Genomic DNA, 25,776 nt, shown 5'->3' with positions numbered 1-25,776 from the left:
GCAACACGGAGGTTGCCACCAGCCCTCGGTCTGGCTTTTGTCTGGTGAGGGACCACTCATTGGAGAGCTGATCTCCAGCAGACACTGCCCCTCTGCAGGGCTGACAGCTGTATTACTCATCAGAACCTGCTTGAAGTGGGTGCTCATTTGAGATATAAATATCCCTGCTCTGACAGGCAATATGTCGATGAGGGGAGCCCACTGTAATCCACATTACTCTGAGCCAGGTGCTTTGTCAGGATTACAGCTTGTGATTTTCCACCCAATGGCTTCCCACCTTCCCCTCCCAGGGAGGGGGTGGCTTTGGCAGAACGGGTGTCGCGTGTGGTGGGGTTTGTCCCCCTGCAGGCCCTTGGTTCTCCCCAGGGCTGGGTCACATCTCCCCAGGCTCTGGTGGATGCCCAAGGAGAGACAGCAGTGTCCATGCAGCCCTGTGCCAAGGCATTGCCCCTGCTCCCGGCATCAGAGAAGCTTGGAATGGTTTTTGGTGGAAAGGTCCTTAAATCCCATCTCATTCCACCCCCCTGCCATGGCAGGGACACCTTCCACTGTCCCAGGCTGCTCCAAGCCCCAAAGTCCAGCCTGGACTTGGACACTGCCAGGGATCCAGGGACAGCCCCAGTTTCACTGGCACCCTGTGTGAGGCCCTCAGCGCTCTCACAGGGAAGAATTTCTTCCTAATATCTGACCCAAACCTGCTCTCCTTCAGTCTAAGCCGCTCTCCTTGTCCTGCCACTCCAAGGTCTCACAAAAAATCCCTCCCCAGCTCTCCTGGAGCCCCATCAGGTGCTGGAAATTGCTGTAGCAGGGCTGCTGCTGCCAGGGCTGTGCCAGGAGCACAGACACGTCCCCACAGAGTCCCGAGGTGCACTCAGTGTCAGCATTTCACTGCAGAGCAGAAACAAGACAAACTCCCAGGCAGGGAGGCGGCTGCCTTGCCCCTGGCAGGAGCTCAGGCTGGGCACCACAACCTGCCCTGGGAGAAGCCGGGAGAGATACCTGGGAGGACAGACTGTTATCTCCTGTCTGCTTGCTCTCTGTCATCACCCACAGCAGTAAATAAATCCAGGTGGCTAGAGACAGAGGGCTGAAAGTGATGCTTCCCCATGACACACTGGATTTTCTGTCGCTTGGTACTAAATAAGCCGTGGCAGATTTAAAAGCGCCACAATTGCTGAAAAAACAACCTTAATAAAGTGGGTATAAATAACTGTATAGCAGCATTTCCACATATTGGAATTGTTTATGCAGGTAAAATTTAATAGCAGAGGTGTGACCACATTTATAACAGAGTAATCAGTGTGCAATTCCAAAAACCCGGTGTGTTTGCTCACAGGAGACAACCCTAATGTCTTTTAAAAAGTCATTAGATTTAAGTAATAGCCAGCACCCAAGTACTCGATCAGGCAGATAGAAAACAAATCTACTTTTATTGCCCGGCAAAAACTAGAAAACCTAATTCCTTGGAAGCTAATAAAAATTTTATAATTTTTTTTTTGAGTCAAATAAGTGCAGGGTTTATTACTTTGTAGACGTCTTCATAAAATCTGGAGCAAACCTAAGCTAGATGAAAACAACAGCTGTGAGGCACAATATATTTGACCAAGATGGATGCCTCAGAGGTATGATATTCATTAGCTCACTAATTCCAAATGGTAAACAAGGTTTAATTAATTTTGATTTCAAGCTACAATGGTCGGCTGGCCACACAGAGGGGTACAGAACGTACAGCTGCTGTAGGAGCAAGTGTCTGCTGGAGAAGCTGGCAGGTTCCTTGACATTTCTGCTGGGAGGAGTGTGGGGAGCAAGGAGGACGAGTGTTGGATCTCTCCCCTGGCAGGGTGGGCAGCCTGGCACAGAGCAGCTGTGGCTGCCCCCAGGTCCCTGGCAGTGCCCAAGGCTGGACAGGGCTGGGAGCAGCCCGGGACACTGGAGGTGTCCCTGGGCTAGTGGAAGGTTTTGCCACGAGTGACAGCACCCTGCCAGGCTGCTGCACCCTAGCCAAGCACTGTAAATAATAAATCTTTCGGTGATGGGCTTGAGAGAGCTCCTGATGGGAAGCGTTTAGTCAAGGAGTATGTAAACAAAGCAGAAAGCCTGAAAACTCAGGTTTGTGTTGCTGGCCTTGGTGAGCCGAGGGAGCCAAGCGCTGCCACGGACGACAGCAGACACACAACGGAGCCACCCAGGGAGAAGAGGCACTGCCCTGGCCCGGCTGCAGGGAGGCTGCTCCTGCAGACTCATCCTCATCCTCATCCTCATCCTCATCCTCATCCTCATCCTCATCCTCATCCTCATCCTCGTCCTCGTCCTCATCCTCGTCCTCGTCCTCGTCCTCATCCTCATCCTCATCCTCGTCCTCGTCCTCGTCCTCGTCCTCGTCCTCGTCCTCGTCCTCGTCCTCGTCTGTGTCCTCGTCCTCGTCCTTGTCCTCATCCTCGTCCTCGTCTGTGTCCTCATCCTCATCCTCATCCTCATCCTCATCCTCATCCTCATCCTCATCCTCATCCTCATCCTCATCCTCATCCTCATCCTCATCCTCATCCTCCTGCCTGTGCCCGTGCAAACAGCCCTGGAGCAGCAGCACGAGCGCCCTTCAAGGAATTCCAGCATTGCCCAGGAATTGCCCAGGAATTGCCCAGGAATTGCCTGCCGGCCCCGCAGTGCCGCCTGCATCCCACCAGGACATCCCACTGTCTCACCCTTCCTTTCTAGCCTTGGGAAGAAAAAGCTGCTGAACTCGTGGAGGACAAGGGGCAGGGAGGAGCCCTGCCAGCTGCTGTCCATCAGGGTGCTGTGGGCTGCCTCTGAAATTACCAAAATACCACCTTTCAAACCACCTTGCCCTGCCCGCAGAGAACTGACTGTGCTTTCCCATTTCTGGCAAAAATCCCTTCCATGACAGTGCACGAAACAGATTTTTGGGAAAACTCAACACCCTGGAGGGGCCGTGGAAGTGTTTACTGTCACCTCTGAGTGACACCAGGACATGCACTTGTCTTGTATTTGTGAACTAGAAATGTATTTAATTCAGGCTTCAGGCAAAGTCATGGCTCACAGCCCTTTAGTGCACTGCTGAATTTGAAACCAGCTTGCAAAACTGTTCCCAAAATAACCTTGTGAGCCTCTTTTATGCAGAGAAATGTACAAAATATTTTTGTTCAAAGACAGAAGTGCAAAGAATTTAAATGTCGACACTCTCCCTGGAAGGAGAGGATGAGTTTGGGGGCCTATTTCCAATGAGTCAGTGCTGGATCCCTGCACAGCAGAGGCTTTGGGGTGGCAAATCCTTGTCTTGGTGAGGTGTGCCTGTCTCCACAGCAGGGTGAAGGTGCCACTGTGAGAAAAGCTATCAGGATGTATGAAAACCCTCACTCCAGCACCTTTTCCATGGGTTTCCTGTAGCCGTCAGGGCATAAATCCACTTACCTGCCCCCAAAGGCTGCGGGCGGCTCCTGCTCCCTGCTCCAGGTAGAGCAGCTCTCCCCAGAGCCCTCCCAGGGCTGGGGACCTGCGGCGCTGCCACATCCAGGGCAGCACTGGTTCAGCTCACCAGGAACCTGCAGCATGGAGATGCAGTAATTTACACTCAGGGAAGCTTTGTTGATAAATAACCAGAGCTGGAAATATGCTTTAATGAAGCACAACAACAATTAGCTTTATTCACATTTCCCCCTCAAAACACATACAAATAAATATATGCACTTAAAGAATGATGATGTTTTGAGTAATCACAGATAAATAAAAAGAACAGAAACTTTGTATACTTTATGCAAAAGACTTTGCTGGCTGCAGTATTTCAGGTTTCGTTTAAAAATAAGATACTGGAATGAAGCCTATACCCCAAACCCATAACTTTGCATTTTCAAGGGCTGTGGCCATAATGTAACAATGAATATATGAAAATATCTGTATTCTGCAGACCATCACCCTGTTGTTGCTGTGTCTAACACAGTCTGTCATAACACACCAAGAGAAGAACTGAAAGTCACTGAGAGGAAGCTGATGCTCCTGCAAGATCCTCTTTGTCTGGTTTCTTCATTTGCCTATTAATAGCCCACTGTGCAATTAATTACACATAATTGAGGCACAGTCCTTGTACTCCTGCAGAAGAGAGTTGATCAAGTCCTGCAGACATTTCCAGCCTGCAGGTAACATTTCTCCCGTGCACTGTGCTCTGGGTTTCTGCAGGGACCTGGGTTGCTTGGAGAACCCAACAGCCTAGAACACGCAGGACAAAAACTGTTTGCTTAAAATATTCAGGTCAGCCTTGATGAATAATGAATGCATCCACAGAAATGGGGCTCAACCACACACAAAACAGTGGCTAAATTAATCAGGTAATTTAATGGCAAGGACTAATTTGACATCTCGTGTCTCATGGGTGCTGCTTCCACAGCTTTCCTCCAAGCAGCCTGGCTTATTCTCATGGCTGCAGGCTGGACTTTCTTAGTGCAAGGATTTTAATTACGCAGGCTGGACTCCTTTAATGTGAGGCTTTTAATTATCCTTAGATCAATACCTCCCATCAGCTCTGAGGAAAACCTTCCCCTCCTGGTGTGAGCTGGGGAGTTACAGGAGCACACTCTGTGTCCAGCGTGCCCCTGCCCTGGAGGAAAGGGACAGTGGCTGCCTGACCTTTGGGGTGGCAGGCTGGCACCGTCCTGTCCTGTGGGCAGGGGGTGTCACAGCCCCTGTTTGGAGCACAGGGGTGTCACTGTCCCCTGGTTTGGAAGAGCCGTGGCCACCCCAGCACCTCGCTGCCCTCCCAGCACAGAGGTGGCTGCGTCCCCCACCCGGATCAGCCGGGAAAACATCAGCCACAAAGAGCAGCTCCTGCTGCCATCCTGCTCAAACACAAGGAGAATTAACAACGTCATTTTTCATGCTGAGAGCGACTCCAATTATTTAAAAAACTCCCATCAAGACTCTCAGCCTGGCATGTGTTTTTTCTCCCTCTTGTTCTCCTTTCCATCTCCACTCTGAACTCAGGTGCTCCTTCCCACAGGACTCTGCTGGGCCATTTCCCCGTGCCAGGACAGCCCTGGCTGCTGCCATCCCCTCCTGTCCCCTCCACACACCCCCAGCCCCAGCAGAGGAGCGATTGCAGCTCATGAGTTTGGCCTTGGGCAAACGCCTCCTTCGCTCGGTTATTTTCATTTTTTTGGAGCCTTTCAGCCCAAGGTGCTTGTTGCTTCTCCAGCATCAACAACATTAACAAGCTCTGACATCTCATAAATTTCCCTTGGTAAAACAAAAGAGAAGCAAATAGAAAAACAAGTTTCATCAGTGCACGGGATTTGGTGCTTTTAAATTTTTCCTTCCTTTTCCATGCAATGGATTTTGTTGTGAGCAGCCCCTTTTATCCTGCTGGTGTCTCTCTGCTGCAGCCAAACTGCCTGGGACAACACCAGCTAGAACACACTCATTTTGGCTTTGGGTAGAAGATGCTGAGGTAAAGTGAGATTGAGAAGAATATAAATAGAACTATAAAACTATAAAAATGTAACAAGTTCAGAAATAAGAAAAAGCAGATTAACCCCGTTAATATTTTCTTTCAGATTAAAGCCATTCCTTGTCCCATCATAATGATCAAATAGGTCATATAGATTATAGATCAATAGATTACAGAATGTTTTAAGTTGGAAAAGACCTTAAGGATCATTGAGTCCAACCATTAACCCCACACCTCCCAGTCCACCTTTAAGCCACGTCCCCAGGTGGATTTTGCAGCTGAACAAGCATCACTGCAGGGTCACTCCCACTCACGGGCCTCAGCTCCCCCTTTTAAAATCATGCATACTAATAACTTGTAATTGCAATAAAAATTTTTGTAACACTTCATTTAGAAATTGTGAAGATAAAAACTGGGATTGATCATCACTGTCACAAGGAGCTTGTTCAAACAGTCTCTGCCATGACAGCCGTGGGCCCTCTTTCCTCCTTGCTCTCTGTAATTCTTTGCCAGTGCCCAAAATACAAATTGGCTTTCTTAGGGAATGAGAAATCTCCTGCCTGGAAGCTCCAGAGCTTGTGCTCAGGATGCAGAATCTGCCTCCCCTTCCATCACGCTCCGCCGAGGTGCCATTAGGAGCTGAGAGGGATGGAGCAGCCCCCAGCCGTTCTCTCTTGTCCTTGCAATTGATTTTCTTAAAATGCATATCCCAGAGCTTCCCAGAGCAGGGCTCTCCTGTAACTCTGCTGCCGGGAGCTGGATGTGGCACTGCAGCTCCAGGCACAAGCTCTGTCCCCCCGGCCTTGCCTTGGCCTCAGAGATCCCAGGATCCCAGCTCAGGGCCTGGCTTTTCCAAGAAAATGTTCTTACCAACATCCCCGGGGCAAGGGGCTGCTAAAGCAGCAACACAGGGCTGCCAGCAGGGCACAAACCCCAGCGTTAACGGCAAGGCCAAAATGGACTTTGTCAAACCCTGTCACCCCTAACACAGATCCCCAGGTTGGTGGTTTTTTCCAGTTCCATTGTTAGAACAACACATAAATTATCATTAAAATGATGCTACTGGGAGGCAATGTGAGGTGGAAGAGAAAAACTAATTTTCCAAGGATAAAATTATTCAGCAACAACACTGGACACGTGAAATGGAATTTTGGACTCAACATCCACTGATTTATAATGAGGCAGAGTACTTTCCTTACAGATCCACTTCTTGAGGCCCTGGAGCTCCTGACTGTGTCCTCTGCTTTACTGCCACAACATAAATATCAGGAGTTATGGCTGCAGCAAGCACACTGCACACTGCTGAGCTGGTTTGAATTTAACACGAGTTTAATATCAGCATCCCAGAGTGCCACAGCAGCTGTCGGGAGGCAGCTGTGCTTATCCTCTTTTGCTTTCTGCATTCAGCCTTTGACCCCAGACACATCATCAGTGGCCCTGGGTGCAGGAGGGAGCACGAGTTTTCCAATTAAACCTCTTTGCAATACCAGGCAGCAGTCAGGAGGACGCCTGAGGGATGTGGACATTTTCACAGTTTTGGAGACTACTTGGAAGCTGCTTTGCTGTCATGCAGAAGTAAAGGCCCCAGAGGAGGAGATGGCCCAGAGCTGCTGCCCGTGGGCTGGGCTGTGCCCGGGGCTGTGGCTCCTTTGGCAGCAGCCCCAGGAGCAGCAGCAGTGCCCAGGGGTGAGGGACGGGCACACGGGCACACAGCCAGGTCCCGAGGGGGCACAAGGAAGGATGGCAGCTTTTCCCTGGCCCTCAGAGCCACGGGCTGGCTTCACCAAGAGGAGACAAATTGATACAAACCCAAATGATTTGAGGATGGACTCTGTGTCAGGCAGCACTGGCATTATTAAGTTTATCTTGGGAGCAGAGAGAAAACTAAGAGACAGAATGTCAATTAATTTGAGTGCAAGAATTCCCTGGCCGGCAGCTCAAGGAAGGCAGGAGAGCTGCCCAGATGGCAGTGTCAGAAGGAAATGGATTTCTCTGCACTGACCCAGGAGCTTGAAACCCTTCTCATTTCTATTTGTTTAAAGATTCTGCTCAGTGCAGAACAATTTGGGCTAGATGAGTGCTGACTTAGAGCAGTAATTGATGGCCTAACAGAGAAGAAAACTCCGTATGAACAAAGCCAGTACAGGGAGAGGAGTTCTGGGAAGCGATCAGACTCACCCAGCAGGACTGGGAGCTGCTCCCAGCAAAACCATCTCCTCCTGCTGCTGCCCGCTCTGGCACTGCCAGTATCGGTGCCAGGAGGGGACGCCTGGGCTGGCACTGCCCTCCCGTTGTGCTGCGAGGCCGGTGCTTGCCTTGACTTTGAATTGGATGTGTGGCAGGATCTCAGGCTCAGCCGTGGGGGAGCTCACAGATAACTGCCCGGCCCTGCAGGTAACTGCCCAGCTGGGAGTCACACACGTCGAGTTCGGCCTCGTGCACTGCGCTCCCCACCTGCTCCGTGTGCCCTGGCTCCCTCCCTGCTGTCCCAGCAAAGCCCTCCTCGCTCCTCGGAACCTCAGGGCAACATGGAACACCTTTGTCATTCTCACACTCCGTACAATACGCATTTATGCAGGATTTCTCTGGAGGATCATTCCGAGCAGCCACATTATATATTTACACTTAACATGCTCCTGAAGGAGCTGTGCATGCAGTGCGCCCCTGGAATAGTGGAGCTCGCACAAGACTTTTCCCCTAATCACTGCTCAGAATAAGGACGATCAGAAAGGGTCAGATTTGAGAGGGACAAAAGGGGAAATGGGTCTGGTCCCTTGTGCCTGGCCTGGCAAGGTCAGGGGCAGGGAAAGCCTTTCCTGGGCAGAGGGAAAGCAGCCCCATGGCAGAGGCAGGAGCAGAGCAGAGCTGCCCAGCACGCAGACCTGTGCCACGCCGTGAGAGCTGTGCCAGCACTCTGCCCATGTGGCAGCCCTGCAGGGCCCCCCAGCCCTTTCAGGGTACCTGGGGGCTCTGTGGGACCCAGCGGGTGGGGGGAATTCCTGCCAGCCCCATCTCCCTCCAAGCTGCAGCCACGGCACAGAACTGTTCAAAGATCTGTCATGGCCTGAGCCGTCTCTTGCAGTATTTGCACAAATGTAGGGCAAATGAAAATGAAGTGGGAGTGGGGCTGGTCTGCCGGCTCCTTCTGCATCCCTCCGTGATACCGTGGGGAAGAAAATTTGTAGCTGATGGCCACAAGGCTCAGGGAGAGGTTTCTGCAGATGTTTCAGGAAAATCCTGACAAAACGCCACATGGAACATGTGCCATCCCACACACTGCTCCTCAGGCACAGCCTGCTCTCCACCAGCATTTTCACCTCTTGATTTCAAAGCTGCTTTTCTCTTGCTACAGTGAAGTACTGAGAATTTTTACTCCTGTAAAACACTCCTGTTCCTTGTTTAGGCTCTCCATGGTTCATGGAAAAAATTTAATTAAAAGCTGTTCTGCTTTTATGTCCAACATGCTTCAACTGGCAATACATCTTTTTGATTCTGGAATTGCCTGCTTGGTATTTCTTACACCCTCCAAGCAGCTGGTGCAAGGCAGCACTTGAATTAGAGTAGGAAGCTGGATGGAAACCTCCTGGTGTGGCCACGAAATCCTCTGCATCTCTGGTTATGCTGCTAATTATAGCAGTGGCTGGATTCCAGCTGATGTCCTGGGAAAACACGACTGTAGACCTAGAGATTAGGGGGAAAGTGCTAAAACCTCCCCAGCCACCTCCTCACGGGCAGCTCGCTGTTTTCTGCCACCCGCAATTCATCCCATGACCCTGGAAAACGTCTCAGAAGAAGGACTGTTCCCCTGCAGAGCCAGAGGAGAGGCTTCATGGATGAGGAGGGGATCTCCTCCCAGATTCACACCCCCTTTGGCCTCAGCCTCGAGGGGTACAGAAGGTGGTTCACCCACACCAGCTGTGGGTGGGCACGGTGTGAGCCCCTGAGCTGATCTAAGATCACAGCAGCACAGGCTGGGCCACCCCTGTGCCCCTGGGCTCCAAAATCCCCGTCACCCACCACTGATGCTGCTTGTGGAGCTGCCTGCACCGTGGGGACAGCTGCCCGTTTGGGGGAGTGCTGGGGAATCAGAGAAGGGGAAATAAGAGGGAAAAGCAGCTGCTGCAGCTCCTGGGCTGCAGAAGCACCTGCGGGGCAGCTTTTCCAGATGCCAAACCCAGGCTCTGTCCCCCATTCCTTGTGGAGAGCCAGGTGGGGTCTGGGGGCTTCCTTTGGGATTTGCTTGTGGCTGCTTTAGCTTCTGAGCCAGGGCTATCCTCTGAGTAGGCAAGACCCAGCAAATCCTGACCACTGCCAAAGAAATTCCATTTTTTCCTCTCTTTTATCAAGTGAAATGTTAATAGTAAGCTGCAAAAGGGATTCTTTGTCCCTTTATCAAATCAACCTGCACAGCCTCAAAGCTCCTTCCCTTTTCTGGGTCTGTGGGATTTTCCAGGAGCCCCAGAATCCACTCACCCATCAAATGCCATTACAGGTAGAAACATTGTCAGGCCGTGTACAGGAATATAGACATTTAAGATTAGAAACTACTTAATAAATTCAGAGCAACACTTTGTGACATTTCCCACAAGACTTTAGTGCTGTTTACAAATTCCGAAGAACACCCCGAGTCATTTCTGGCACAGACTTATGATTTATTTCAAAGCAAAATGGGTCGGAGTGTGTGGGTCTGTGTTTAATGCAGAAAGGGATTTGAAAATGAAAAGTCAACTGGCATGAAAGATTGCTGGGCAAATGTAAAAGCACTAAAGTGTGTGGGTGGTCTCTGAGCATGTAATAGGATATTTGTAAGGAAAGAAAAAACATGCAGAAATCTAATCTTTAATAAAACAGTTCCTTTTTACCCAATCAATAACGTAATAGTAATTTTCCAAGGCAAATTGCCTCTGAACTCTCTTTTGTCAAGGAAAGAGTGGCACAAATGGGACAAGGGTGACAGATGGCTGCAGCAGGAGCCGTGCACACGTGTGGGGTGACCCTTCCCAGGCTGGGTGCTGCTCCCAGCAGGAGCACGGGGCAGGCAGCACCGGGCAGAGCAGGCTTGGCTCACGCCGGGGATGAATAACCCGGACAGGGGAGGGCTGGAGGATTTCCTGCCCCGTCCCAGCTCCCTCTGCCCACGCACCGCTGCAGCGCCTTTGCCAAAGATGCTCCGGAGCAGCCCCGGTGCTCCGAGGGGCTGCTCTGGAGAGGAGGGGGCTCACCAGGGAAAGGCTTTGCAGGAGACAGAGCGAGGACTGCGGTGGAATTGGGGATGCAGCAAGGAGGTGGAGGAGGCTGCAGGCATCGAGGAGGAGGAGATGGCACGAGGTGCCAGAGCCCAGGGTGGGAAGAACCTCCCCCAGGGACAGAGCAGGCAGTAGCAGGACAGGAAAATCACTGATTCCAAATGCAGATAAGAGCAGGGAGTTATTTCTATCTGAGAAGACTTCCCACTGATTGTGCTTCCTGAATCTGCCCAGTAACAAAATCATGGAATGAGCAAGGCTGGAGAGGATCTCTGGACTGAGTCCAGCCTTTACACCAGCACTCTGCATTCCCCATAACCCATGTCCCCAGCAGCCACATGCACACTCCTTTTGAGCACTTCCAGGGCTGGTGACTCCATCTCTTCCCTGGGCAGCCCGTTCCAATGCTGACCATCCTTTCAGGGAAGAAATTTTCCCTAATATCCAATGTAAACCTTATGGAAGCCCGAGTTACATTGTGAGTAGTATCACCAGAAGTTCCAGGGCATTGAAACAAATCTGACACACATTGAAAACAAATTAATCATTCCACTACTTCCTCGCATGAAGCTAAGACCCACCTTCTGTTTTAATTCTTAGGCAGCATCAGCATAATTTATTTTTCAAAATTCAGAAGCAACACTCAGAGATGAAAGCTCACAGGAGTGACTCTGGCTGCATCGCCATTCCTCAGCAGCTCTGCTGCTCAGTGCAGAGCAGACAATTTAATTGCTGCAGATTACAGCAAAGAGTGGCAGCAGTGAGCACAGCGTTGGCCCAGGCTCATTACTGGGCTCCGTCCCTCTTTTGCCTCACAAGGGTGATTTCCTCCACGCCTTTATTAAGATGCACATCAGCTCCCAGCAGGGAAGATTATACGTTCATTGGGGGGGTCTGTTCATTTTTAACTTTTAGGAAATAAAACTATTTCAATAGGAAGAAAATGTAATAGCTGTCAGATGTTCTGGACTTGAGTCAAGCAATAAAACCAGCCCAAAGATTGATGCTCCTGTTGGGATGGAATCACAGAATCATGGAATCACAGGCCAAACCTGTGTGACGGCTGCACAACCTGGCCTGCACCCATTGCTCTGGCAGTGACTCCCCTGGGAGAGCAGCTGGACGTGCCCTGCGTGCCATGGAGCAAACTCTTCTCAGAGGGATTCGGCCTTCTGGACAGTTCAGAGGCAGAAATTGCCTTCAGGACCTCTTTTCTGTAAAGGGAAAAGGAAGACAGTTTGAAAGGCCCTGCCATTATCCTCCAGGACAATAACACAATAATTAAAATCACTCTACACAGTCCATTTTCCTTCCAGATGTGGGAGACTATAATAATGAGAATAACAATTGTCAGGACCCTTTTCTTCTCCCCCCAGAAGAACCTCACAAGTGACAGAGACTTGAAAGCTCAGAGCTGGCTCTCAGAGAGAAGATAAAATGCTGCTCAGAATATAGATTTTGGTGCCAGCTGGGAATTACAGCCCTGATCCATCCTCCTCTGTCACTGGAGTCTGTGTTGCTCTGTGGGCTAAATGGAAGTGAATACAGTTACTTTCCCTGTCTTGGGGGAAAAAATGACATTCCATTTTGTCTCCAAAAAATACACATTATTTAACTTATAAAATATTTAATCTGTGTAATTAATCCTCTCATGACAGCGCTTTGCACATTTTTCTGGCAATCCATACTTTGAATGGCCTATAGTTATAGCTAACTTTGTTTCCTTTTTCTCATGAAATTAATCAAAGGCTTGTATTCTAAATTATTCAGGAACTGAATGAAGCCTGCTTTCTATGGCTTGCAGCAAGAAAACTCCTATTTCTTTCATGTGCCAGCAATACAGAAATCCCATTTTTCCGAGGGGGAGAGGACGGGGAAGCAGCAGCGATCCACAGGCTGTGGTGTGTCACAGGAATGCAGACATTTAAGATTAGAAACTAAAGATTAGAAACCAGCTGGTGGCACGGCAGGGCCGAGCAGGGCGCGGTGCCCCCACGCCCTCCCTGCCTGGCAGGAGCAGCAGCATCCCGGGGCTGCGGGCTTGGGGCTCACGGAACCCTCCCAGTGCGCTGGCCCAGCTCCCAGAGGAGCTCCTTTGACTCCTCAGCCCAGCAGGTGACCTTTCCCCAGGACAGGTGAAAGGGGTGGAATGGGGGAAACGGGTGGAATGGGTGAAGTGGGTGAAATGGGTGGAATGGGTGGAATGGGTGAAATGGGTGAAACAGGTGGAATGGGTGGAATGGGTGGAATGGGTGAAATGGGTGGAATGGGTGGAACGGGTGAAACGGGTGGAATGGGTCTGGGTGCTTTGTGCCCAAACCCTCCTCGCTGGGGTGCCAGGGCTGGGGGCCCAGGCTGCTCCCCAGGTGTTGCCTCACCTGCCCAGCACCACCTGCCCAGCACCACCTGCCCAGCACCACCTGCCCAGGCGCGCTGCTCTCCTGCCATCCTCCCCTGGCACACGCCTCGCCCGGGGCATTTCGGAGCGTTTCATCCCCACCAGAGCCAGAGCCCGGCTCCTGCCGGGAGGAGCCTGATCACAGGCTTGCCAGGCTTTTGAAGTGCTTTATCGACACTTGCTCCTCTCAGCTCCACGACGTGCATAAGGCTCTTGCTGGACTCAGAGTTCAGCCCCTTTGAAGTTTTCACCTTCAGGCTAATTTTTTTCAGCAGAAAATTTTCTCTATCACCGCTTGTGGAGGAGTCATATGGAGCATCTCACTGCAAGGGAGTTGCTGTCACTGGGCTGCATATGAATTTCCTGACATCCTCTTATTTTTCTTAGCAAAAATATTTCTTCTTTCTCTGAGCAGCCACGACTTGCAGGCCCCTGGGAGTGTTCTTCCCTCTCTGGCTCTTGCCCAGCAGCACTCAGGTTTCAGTGACTCCACGGAGCAGCTCTGGCTCAGCCGTGGGGCTCTGCAGGCAAGCTTTGGGAACAGGCAGAACTTCACCATCACCACCTTCTGTCGCACAGGCTCTGGGAACCCTCCGGAGCTCACAGTGGGTCCCCTCCAGACTGACAAATCCTGTTCTCAAGGAAAGAAATTACCAGCACTGAGCACTGAGAGGAGACCAAAGGGGGCCGACAGTTCTTTAACTGTACCCAGGAAAATGTCCTAATCTGCCCTTTACTCTTCAGGCTTTACTTTGGAACTCTGTCATCAAATAATATGAGAAACTCTATTTTCTGGCTGTCCCACTGCCCAGTGGGTTGTCAGCTCTGGCACTCAGAGAAATGCATCCAGAGCACGGCAGGGAAGGGGGGATGTCTGCTGGAAACCATTCCCGGGGAGCAGCGGGATGGAGCAGCCACAGTTCCAGTAAGGAAACCTGAAGGGGGAACACAAAGCATCAGCCTTGCCTTGGGAGCCAGAGACTGCTTTGGCAGAACACAGCAAGGTTTCCATCTCCCGTATTGCTAATCAGCTCTGAGATTCACAGAGAAAGAAAAAGTAATAAAAATAATTAAAAACCCAAAAGCAAAGCCTTGGTTAAATCATACCCTGCTGCAGCACAAATTTCAGTTTACAGAGCTTTGCAGGGCTCTGTCCTAATACATCAAAGCCTCCAGTGCAGCACCCTGGTCCAGATACAGGAAGTCTTCTAATGATCAACCCAGCACTAGGAGCATCAGTGTTAATCAGGTTTTATGGATTTATGAAACAAATATACACACTTGTTTAATATTATTTTCCACTCAGAACTTTAGTTTAGTACATATGCCCTGAAATTATACCATTCATAAATAATGCAAGTAATAAAACCTTTCTCTTATGCCCTGGTGCACACAAATGCAAGATTAAATGTAGATTTAACAAAAGAAAAAAAAGGTAGAACTTTAGGTTTAAAAAACAAAAAGCAAGTGCTAAGTGCCAGCTACTCGGAGAGGAGGAAGTCAGGGCAGCTTCCAGGCTCCAAGGCACAAATGAGAATTGATTTTTAAGGAGTGAATTCGTGGCCTTGATTTCGTGGTCAGATTTATATGACTGGGTGGATACATTTGGTTGGTGTGGGCAGGGGTGTGGATGTGAGATCCAAGTGACCCAAGAAACCACCCGGGACCCCTCACCCGAGAGCTCCTGGGGCTGGGGGCTGCAGGGGCTGTCAGCCCCCTGCCCACGGCTGCCAGGAAACACCCGCCTTCCCAGTGTGTGGGTGAGGGAGCAGTGCAGGAGCAGTGCAGGAGCAGTGCAGGATCTGCTGCAGGAGCTGTGCAGGAGCAGTGCAGGAGCAGTGCAGGAGCTGTGCAGGAGCAGTGCAGGAGCTGTGCAGGATCTGTGCAAGAGCTGCTACAAGATCTGCTGCAGGAACTGTGCAGGAGGCACTGCAGGAGATGCTGCAAGATCTGTGCAGGAGCAGTGCAGGAGGTGCTGCAGGAGATGCTGCAGGATTTGTGCAGGAGCAGTGCAGGAGCAGTGCAGGAGCTGTGCAGGATCTGCTGCAGGAGCTGCTGCAGGAGCAGTGCAGGATTTGTGCAGGAGCAGTGCAGGAGCTGTGCAGGAGCTGCTGCAGGAGCAGTGCAGGAGCTGTGCAGGAGCAGTGCAGGAGCTGTGCAGGAGCTGTGCAGGATCTGCTGCAGGATCTGCTGCAGGAGCTGCTGCAGGAGCAGTGCAGGATTTGTGCAGGAGCAGTGCAGGAGCTGTGCAGGAGCTGCTGCAGGAGCAGTGCAGGAGCTGTGCAGGAGCAGTGCAGGAGCTGTGCAGGAGCTGTGCAGGATCTGCTGCAGGATCTGCTGCAGGAGCAGTGCAGGAGCTGCTGCAGGAGCTGCTGCAGACAGGTGGAGCTGGACGCCCGGCTCGGGGAGCGGTGCTAAACCTGCCAGAGCTTCGGTTCATTTGCTATGCATCTTCTACATAATTCATAGCCCACAGACTGCTGAAACCAGGAACAATAAATAAATAAAGGAGAAAAATTAGTATTTTTGGGTTAGCTTTCACACAGCAAATCACATCTACAAGAAAACCGCAGTCTCCCTCTGCCGAATTTGGCCAGAACCTAACCATGGGCAGCTCGGTAGGAGACAACTGCCTTTTCCCTTTCAAATGGGAAGAATCGATGTGATCTTAGTGCTCAGAAGCCTGGGACTAACGGGGAGAAGGAATGACAAGAATCAGTGACCTGTGGGGCATTTGGCCTGCTCTGAGCCCCACCTGCGCCTGCAGAGCAGAAATGCCAGGGAGCTTCCCTGCAGCCTGATCTTCGGCCTCCGTGCTTCCCTGCTGCACGCTTCCCAGAGCTTTCCACTCATTTCTCCAGCCAATTTCCAGCTCCTAAGCCTCGAACCCCCCCGCCCCACTCTGGGCTCAGCATGCCGGGGGCTCAAGGCACAGGGGTCTGGTGGCAGTGCAGTTCTGACTGCAGCTCCTGCAGCTCCTGCAGCTCCTGTGGCTGTCACACTCTTCCCAAGGCATGCTGGCACACAGTTTTATGGGATGCACTCAGCCCTCTCTCCTCCAGGAGGGATCAGCCCCCTCACTGCCTGGTGAGCCGGGAGCAGCAGGGACAGGAGCCCCTGGACCTGGGGCAGATGTGCTGGGGTGAAGCCTCACCTCCCCTGGCACTGCCCAGACCCTGCCCACCGTTTGGGTGGTCCTGGGCAGTGCTGCCCCAGCGAAACAGGCAAGCCCTGGTGGCTCTGTGCCTTTGAACAATATGAAAGGAGAAAATGGGAATGCCTGGGTTCTGCCACCTCCTGCCCAGGGTCTGCAAGAGCTGAGACCTCACACCCAGAGCTTTCCATCTCCTCTCTCTCCCTCCCAGCTGTAATCCCTGAAAATCCAGCCCTGACTGAATGCAACTCCCTGCCAAAAATTGAGAAAAACTCACTTTTCTGGTTCCTATATAATTTTAAGAAACAAATCCCTACTATCCCCCTGCTCAGAAATACACTGCACAGATGCAGCTCTGAGAAGGAGCTGCCTGGCTCCCAGGTCAGAGGTGTCAGTGTGGCAGCTCCTGTGGAAAGGCATGTTTAGGTAAAGGATGCTGTTCCCAGTGCCAAAGAGGCAGCAGATGTGTGCTGGAACCCCTTCCTGCTGCCCACCCAGGAGCCTGGGGCATCATTACTCCTCCCTTGCCATGTGTTTTGGCTCCTGCAAGCACGGAATATTTGCAAAGCATTCAGCATTTGTTGAAATACTCTCCCTGGATCAAAGCTCAATATTTCTTGGCTTCTCTACACTTTCTGAGCTGCCTTCTGCTCACTGTTATATATTTGCCTTTCTCTCCTAGGTTGTTAATGGATCTGAACAGCTTTTGTTTATTGGTTGGGCTTCTCTTCCCAGAGAAGGGCAGCAGAGCTGGGAAGGGGCTGGAGCTGAGGGAGCTGGGAAGGGGCTCAGCCTGGAGCAAAGGAGCTCAGGGGGACCTTGTGGCTCTGCACAGCTCCTGCCAGGAGGGGACAGCCGGGGGGTCGGGCTCTGCTCCAGGAACAGGGACAGGAGGAGAGGGAACGGCCCAGGCTGGGCCAGGACAGGCTCAGGTTGAATAGCAGAGAACGTTTTTTGAGGAACAATGATGTGATCTTGCCAGAAGCTGCCAGTTCTTCTTATTGAATTTAGAATCAATAGTGCATCAAGTGGCTTGGGATGTTATTAATCAGAAAATTGGCACGAAGCAGCGGGAGGCAATAACACCAGAGCCTGCCCACTCCTTTCTTGTGGAGCGGCTGTTCGTGATCCAGTAGTGCTGACTCCTGCCTGGGACCTGCTTTCAGGCAAGCACTCTGCACCCAGCAGTGCTGAGGGCTCAGCCCTTCCTGCCACTGCTGCTGGAACCCACAGCAGAACCTTCCATCACCCTCCCTCCAGCCCAGGGGGAAGGGGGGCAAAGCTGGGGCAAAGGCACAATTCTTTTGGGTCAAAAGACATGAAAAAAATACGGGACACCCTGCCAGCGCAGGGAAACGATTCCTCATATTCAGAGCACTTAAAGGACCCTGCCCACCACCTCCTTGGCACCTCCACCCCGGCTCCCTGAAGTGCAGCAGTGTCTCACAAGCAAGTTCCATGTCTGCAGCACTGGGGTTTATTAACAGGGAAGATGCTCAGCCCTTAGAAGCTTGTCCATGATCTGTTTTCAAAGATTTGAAACCTCTTCTTCTTTTTTTTTTTTCCCTTGCCTTTTATAAAAATCTCTGTGTTTGCAAGACCTGTTCAGGGTCAACAGATATAGCAGTATCTCTATAAAAATAACAGGGAATTTCTGAGCCTCTGTGTTCATGGCCTACACAGTACACCAGGGAAAGGAAAATAACTTGAAAAGTATTAGAACATACTTTAATAAGCTCAGGTCTCCTGCCTGTGACCCTGAAAGTGTGTTTATCTTTGGGCTTGTCTTCAGCAATCGCTATTCACCTTAGGATAAGCATGAATGCATGAATTTACAGCTGCAAATCCCATTTGACTGCATGTAATCTAGTGGTTTTCCATGGAAAAAAGGTTTGAAATGCTGCACCTGCCCTGCTCTTGCAGAGAGGGGATTATGTTCTTATATAATTATTGTATGGCTCTGTCTATTTGGATTTCCAATGCCATTTATTTCATCATGTGGCTAACCTGGAAGTAACCTCCAACTGAATTAATTATTGAGTCATTAAATTAGTGATTAATAAACACCAAAAGGAATAGAGGCAATGAGAGAGACATGCTGGGCTGGGCTGGGCCAGAGGGAAGCAGGATGGAGTTCCTAAAGTCAGCTCTCAGCTTAAAACATTGGCTGGATGATCATGGAGGTCTTCTCCGCCCTAAAAGATTCTGTGATTCCAGCACACTGCCAGTGGCATTTTGGGGGGTAAAACGTGGATACTGCACCATCAGAGCTCAGGCAGCAGTTTTAGCTGCTCTGTAAAAGGCAGCTCTAGGTACCACAGTCGTCTGCAATTAAAACGGGGGATCTTCCCAAATGCAGGAGTTAGTTTTTTAGGCAACTTATATTTGTTGGCTGTTTCCATTTCAGGACTGCACTGGCAGATCAAACACACAGCGCGGTCCTGTGATCAGTGCTGGTGAAGCTTCAGGTGCTTTAGATCTCTCCTCTCCGCTCAGGTTTATTTATTTATATGATGATGTCTTGTCCTGGCAAGCTCTTGACCCTCCTGTTTCATGGCTTGCAGCAAAACTTCCCCAGCAATGAGTGCTTGCAGTTCAACTCCTCACCTCGAGTGGTGGCGAGATCAAGCTCGTGATTTCCCATCTCTCTATGGGCTCTGGCTTTGCCTCTGCTGCTGCAAAATGGGATTTTTCATATTTCCTCCCAGAAATGGGGCTGTGGTCAGACTCTCAGCTCCACTGTGTGTCTGCCAGAGGATTCTTGTCCCTGCTTCTGCTGCAGCTTCTGCCTCGGGTGTTTAACCAAAGTCATCCAGATCCCCTTGGGTTAACTCAGACCTTGGGGCTGCAAATGGAAACCTCCCCAACGGGAGCTGGATGCACAACACAAATGACAAAAGGAACCAGAGGAAGAGGTGCAGGAGATGGGGGGACACTGGGGGCTTGTCCCAGCACCCAAAGCTGGGCTCTGGGGAGCTGGAAGGGCTCTGGGCAGGAGCAGCAGGGTGCCTCAGCCAGCACTCCTGTGCTCTTCCTTCCAGCTGAAATCCTCTCCCTTCTCCCTCCTGTCTCCATCCCCAGCGCACGGACAGGAGGGAGACAGGGACAGCCCCTCACAGCTCCAGGAGCTGGGGATGCTCTCCTTTTCTTACACGAATCTCATTGCTACTTTGGAGCTTACAGAAAGTACAGAATTGGATTCTGTACAGAATTCTTACAGAAAGTACAGAAAAAAATTGGATTCTTACAGAAAGTACATAAAAAAATTGAGAGGGACTTGCTGGATACAAGATCCAGCACGCCCAGGCTGGCACTGCAAATCCTGCTGGTTTACAGCAGCTCTGCTGCTCCAGCCACCACTGCTTCCACCCGTACCTGATAGCACGTAGCAGTGAGCTAGGGATGCAATTAGCATTTCCCAGATATCATCTGTAGCAATTCATAGCCATAAAAGCCAAGAAGTGAGGGAGGCAGAGCTCAGCACTGCACCCACCCCGCAGATTTATTTCATATGCCAGGATTTCTGACAGCCACAAATAATTGGAGTTTCAGCGTAATTTCAAATGCAGCAGTGGCTCCTAGCACCCAGCAGGGCTCTGGTTCTCTGTCAGAAGGATAAACACCACTTCTTATTGCCCTTTCCCTGCAGGAAGGGCTGCCCTCACAAAGGCTGGGAGGTCGCAGGAGTCACGCTGTGGGGAGATTCCTGAGCTCCCTGCTTCACCCAGGGATTCTGAGCTCCCTGCTTCACCCAGAGATTCCTGAGCTCCCTGCTTCACCCAGATGTTTCCCTGAGCTCCCTGCTTCACCCATAGATTCTGAGCTCCCTGCTTCACCCAGATGTTTCCCTGAGCTCCCTGCTTCACCCAGATGTTTCCCTGAGCTCCCTGCTTCACCCAGAGCTGGCATTTGCCCTCTGATGGTGCCCAGGGACTCTGGCAGGTGGAGGTCGGGCCCTGGTGTGCAGCAGGGCTGTGGGAGGGAGCAGGAGGCTGATCTGGCTCAGCTCACGCCTGTCAGTGGGAGGAAAGGGAACAAATGACTCTGGAAAATGCATTCTGAAGAAATGTCCTCTGCTTTGGGGAAAGTCACACTGCAAGCTGTGCTGGAAGCAAGTCTTGGTCTATTGAAACTATTTTGCTTTGGGTTTCAAAAGGACAAGAATTTCTCGTGGGGGAAAAGCAGCAGCAAACTTCCAACCAGCTGTATAATATCCTGTGAATATTCCCCAGCCCCTGGGATCCCAAAATAATCCAAATTTGCAAAGAATTTTTGGAGTCTGCACCTCCCGTGTGCCTGTAAGGGTGGGTGGGAGCAGTGGGACATTAATCTCAGCCTTTTGCACCTTTTATCAGGGGAAGTGAAGGTGGAAACAACATTTTCATTGCTCTGCTTGTCCTTAGAGCCCGGCGTCTCGGCTGAGGGGGGCTCTGACTTCAGCAGCTCAAGCAGCCTGAAACCTGCCGCTATTTAAATTTATTATTGATTGCTCTCCTGTCTCCAGGGATTGCTTCAAAACAGCCAGACTAAACCCCTTCTTTATGATGCATGGCATTTCCAGCACAGGGTGCCGACGGAGGAGGATTTGGGGTATGGCAATTATTCAGCCACAAACACGGCACTGTTTAACTACTCATCAGTTTTAACATAAAGTCCTCTCATCCCTGAGGATTACAGAGCCATAGATCATCTCAGGGGCTGCTTGGCCTCATTACTGAATAAACAGCACCAAATGAAAGGAGGGCTGGGTGGGAAGTGCCCTCCTGGAGTGTCCTGGAGTCCCTCAGGGGATGGGGACAGGGGAGAGGAGCTGGGCACCCCAGGGGACAGGACAGAACGGGGCAGGACAGGCCAGGCCACTTTTTCTTCTGCTCTAGAATTGTTGTTATTCATGCCAGTATGGAAACACGTGATCTGAAATATAGTAAAGGTTTTTCTTTCTGTACCTGGAGTATGCCTGAAGTCAAATGGAGATAAAAAACTTGCTTTGCTGCTGCCACCACAGATCTTTTTCCGGTAAATTATTCAGCTTTATTAAGCACATAAAGACCTACAAAGTTTGTCTTTTAATGTACTTATATAGCCATAAACGAATATCACTGCTATGATTGCATTTTAATGATTTTTTTTATCTTTGCCTAATTTGTATACTTAATGATCACACCAAGAGAAAGAGACATGCTCACTGTGGAAGCTCTCTGCTTAGAGACTGGGTGCACACTGACTCCCCAGCCCCACACTGCCGACCAAAGCTCCCTGATTCCTGCTCCCTGCTGGCTCCTGTGGAATTAGCCCAGCTGCCTGGCCCTGGCCCTGCCCAGCAGGCATGAGAGGCTCGGGCTGCTCTGGAAATGCAGCTGCAGCCCCCCAGGGCAGGTTCCTCTTCCCTCCAGCCCTGCGCTGAGGGTTCTGCTGGGGCACAAGGAGCACACGTGCCTGGACCCAGGGTTTGGTGGAGAAAGAAAGAATTACATCCTGACCTTTTCAGAGAGCACACAGAGACCCAGAGCTGGTTTGGATGGTGACCCTTGCGCCTCACGCTGCCTCTGGGGGATTTTGGGGGGTGGTGGGAGCGCCCTACGGGCAGGAATGGCGCTGAAGCTTTGCAGTCTGCACGGACACCCAGGTCCTGTAGGGCTGGAGCCCCTCCAGGCCCAGCTCTGGGAAACTGCCCTGCTCCACTTGCCTCATGGGCTGTGGGAAAGTTCCCCATCCCTGGAAGCGCTGAGCATTGGGGCCTGGAGCAGCCTGGGACAGGGCAAGGTGTCCCTGCCCATGGCGGGGTGGAAGGAGATATTGGAAAGGCAGGTGAACCCGCTGGGCAGAAATGCTGATGTCTGACTCCAGCTCAGAGCTGAATGATTTCTTTATTATATCTATGCTATAATACATTAATTTACTATTTAAAGGAGATACTAAAACTACAAACCTACTTTTTCTAACTACCATATCTAACTCACTCACAACTCGTGGCCCTCTCTGAGAGCCCAGCTCCAGTTGGGTTGGATTGGCCACCAGGCTCAAACAACCCTCACTTAAATCTAATTAAGTAATTACTTCAGGTAAACAATTCTCCAAACACATTCCACATGGGAAAACAAGGAGCAGAAATAAAAAGTGTTTTCTCTTTCTTTCCTCTGTGCTCCTCTATGAAAAAATCCTGAGATAAAGAAATGTGCCTGCCACAATGAGCTTTGAGGTCCCTTCCCACCCAAACCAGCAACTGATGCGAGAGGACTCGAGGCCGTGAGCCTGTGCTCAGTGCAGGCAGGAATGGGGCTCGGGAGGGTTCCTGCTTTTCCAGGAGCAGAGCTCCATGGCCTGGGCAGCTCTGTGCAGCACGCTGCCGTGCTCACAGCCTGCCAGCTCCTGCCAGCAGCAGTGAATAATGCCCCTGGCAGCTAAACTGCAGCCACTGAAACAGTTAAACACCTTCCACTGAGAGCAGCAGAGCCCCAATCCCAATTCTGTCCTTTCCATCTCTCTCACCATTTCAAAGACTTCACATGATGGAATTTGGGTGGGGAATTTTTTCTCTCTTTAGCAAGCTGCAAAATGTTTCAGCACACTTTGAGCATATCCTCCAGTTAACTTCTTAAACACACATTTAATTTCTGTGGGGTTTCTCATTCAATCTCTGAGACTGATGCACAGGTCTCTGCAATCCTTTTCATCTTGGCTCGCTGCACACATGGAAATGGGGCTGCAACACAACATGTTATGGCAAAGTTTCCCCTTTCTGCTTCAGGAATGAATTACATTGCAGGGATCTATATTTGGAGCTCTCTGGCACCGCTCTCCATCCTGTGCCTTTTGATGTTTTATACATTTGTCTGAGCTGCCTGTCTGCCGGTTGAGCTGGCTTGAAGTTATCAAAATTTTATCATTTTTCGAGTAGAAAAACACTTTCTGCAGCCCCCTCTCCCCCAGTTCCAGCGTTTCTCTCCCAGGCTGCAGAGCCCGGCCCCGGCTCCTGCCCGTGCTGCGTGCTGTTGCCTCGGGCTCAGCTCCTGCCTCTCCCCAGCTGGGCAGGGCTGTGGAGAGTGGCTGTGGCAGTGCCCAGCTGGGGAGGGGTGGCAGTGAGGATGCTCTGAGCTCCTGGCACAGCCCCATCCTCAGAGCTCATCTCTTCCCAGCCCCCTCAGGACCAGGCTGTGCTGGAGGTGTTGGGGGAATGGGGAGGATGCTGAAAGTTGCTGAATTCCTTGTGTTCTCTTCCTCCTCCACTTGTACATTTGTCAGCTGCTTGATCCGAGTAATTTCAAGCTGGTTAGAGCAGTTTAGCCCTGGGGAATTCAAGTGGGAGTGCTTGCCTCAATGGACATGGGATGCCTGGAGCTGTGGCTTTGTTCATCCACGCTGAGTTGGGGTACAACAGCTAATCCCAGACATTTATCCCTCCACACGGATCTTGCAGCTATTTCCAGCTTTTCTGGTGTCTTGAGATGTAGCCCACGACCTGCTGTTCCTGGTCTTCCTCTTGGAATTGGCAACCCTCTGCTGGAGCCTGCAGCTGCCTGCTGCTCCTGCCAGCCTTTGGCTCAGAGCTGGGGAGAGGTGGGAAAGTGTCTTCTGCTGTAAGGCCTAGCAAACTGCAGGCAAAAATGAATTTTCATTGCTTCTTTATGATGATTAGCGATTTTGATACCACTGATCACATGCGTTCCCAGAACACTTGATTAATGAGATCATTTCTGAGCAGAAGTAATGAGCCTGTGGCAAAAATATGACAGGAACAGTGAGATCTGTCTGTACATCCCCCTCATAAAAGACCTCGATTGTAAAGAAATTCCTAAAGGTTGTAAACAAAATGGTCTTTTTCCTCCCATCTCCTTTGCCTCCTCCCAAGCCACTGCCATTAGAACTCCATGCATTACCTGAAGATCTCTTGCTTTGGGGTTGCGGGCAGAGAATACCAATGTCTTCCTCCTCATAACAAATGTGAACTTTAGAAATGAAGGGGAGTCAGACATCAGCTCCTGCAGATCAGTGGGAGCCTCTTCTACCACTGGAAAATCAACACCAGGTGTCTGTGGGATGGAGCCCAGGGCTAGGGACTGCAGGATCAGATGGGATATTGGGAATAAATCCTTCCCTGGCAGGGTGGGCAGGCCTGGCACAGGTGCCCAGAGCAGCTGTGGCTGCCCCATCCCTGGCAGTGCCCAAGGCCAGGCTGGATGGGGTTTGGAGCACCTGGGACAGTGGGAGCTGTCTCTGCCATGGCAGGGGGGCACTGGAGGGGCTCTGAGGTCCCTTCCCACCCAAACCGTTCTGGAATTCTGTGATTCCATGAAAACACTGGGCAGACCATGACTCCAGACCAGGCCCAGGGGGTTTCCACAACATTCCTGGGTCCAGGGAGCTCTCAGCCCCCAGCACTGCCTGAGCTGGGCCCTTGCTCTGCCCCAGCCCTTCAGCTCGAGGTTCTGGGGCTGAGAGTGGCAATAAAGGTGCAATTAAGTTGAGACACAAGAAGAAAGAAGATAAATTATGGCCTTGCATTTATATAGCACATTTCATCCCAAATCATTGAGTTAAGTGATTGATATACAAATTACATTTTGAGAGATCACTCACTCTCTCCTTGCCTGACATGCAGATATATATAATGTAATCATTATTTTTTTAAAGCAAACTTACTTATTAATGCAAACCCTACAATTGGGGTGAGCTCTTCTGGGCAAAGATGAATCAGAAGTGACAAAACTCCACCATCTCATGACGAGCATGCTTAAGAATGAATGGAATAATTTAGCTACTTGGATCCCTCCATCACAGCAAGTTCAAAGGCAAACAGAAAATGCCTCTCTTCTCTAAGGATTCAAAACAGAGTTTGCTAAAATGTAATTAAGCACAAAGTCCCTTGAAATCAATCACTTCCAGAAACCAATACCCACCTTGCTGATTAGACAGTGGGTAAGCCAGGGGCAATTAATGCATTAGTATGAAAATTGTTAACCGTGAGAGCAACCAGTTTGGATGGGATAATTGCTCTGAGAAAGACTACTCGATGGTGAATATCAGCAAAGTGGTGTCTGTGGGAGAGGGGAAGCTACTATGTTAACAGCAGCTAATTAAAAGTGACCTAATTCTCATTAATAATCTTTTTGATTGGATACAAACTGGAATCTGGGAGGCTAATGGGGACATCTGCACGTCACCCCAGCTGATGGCAGCTGGGAAGGTTTCTGCTTTGTCTCAGGGAAAAGGGGGCTCTTGTCCCCCTCTCCTGGCACTGGGAGGTGCTTTGGATCTGAAAGGTGAGGCTCTGGCTCCTCAGAAAGTCATTTTTCAGCTGTCCCCGGGTGGAAAGTGTTTTCAGCTGCCCATCCCTGCCCACCAGCTCCCTGCCTTGTCCTGTGCAAGAGTGGTTGTAGCTGTGGTGTGACCCTGCGAATGCGACAGCCAAACTCAATCCAGCAACCAGAAACCAGCCCAGGGAAATGCAATCCTCTGTGTTTAACCACTTTGAGCAACGTGTGATGTTTCTAAATTTTCAGGCATGTGTTTGCTCAGTGTGGCT

Source organism: Lonchura striata, chromosome 30 (genome assembly GCF_046129695.1).
Source record: "Lonchura striata isolate bLonStr1 chromosome 30, bLonStr1.mat, whole genome shotgun sequence".
In the NCBI taxonomy this organism is placed as follows: Eukaryota; Metazoa; Chordata; class Aves; order Passeriformes; family Estrildidae; genus Lonchura; species Lonchura striata.
This window is presented reverse-complemented; position numbering follows the sequence as displayed.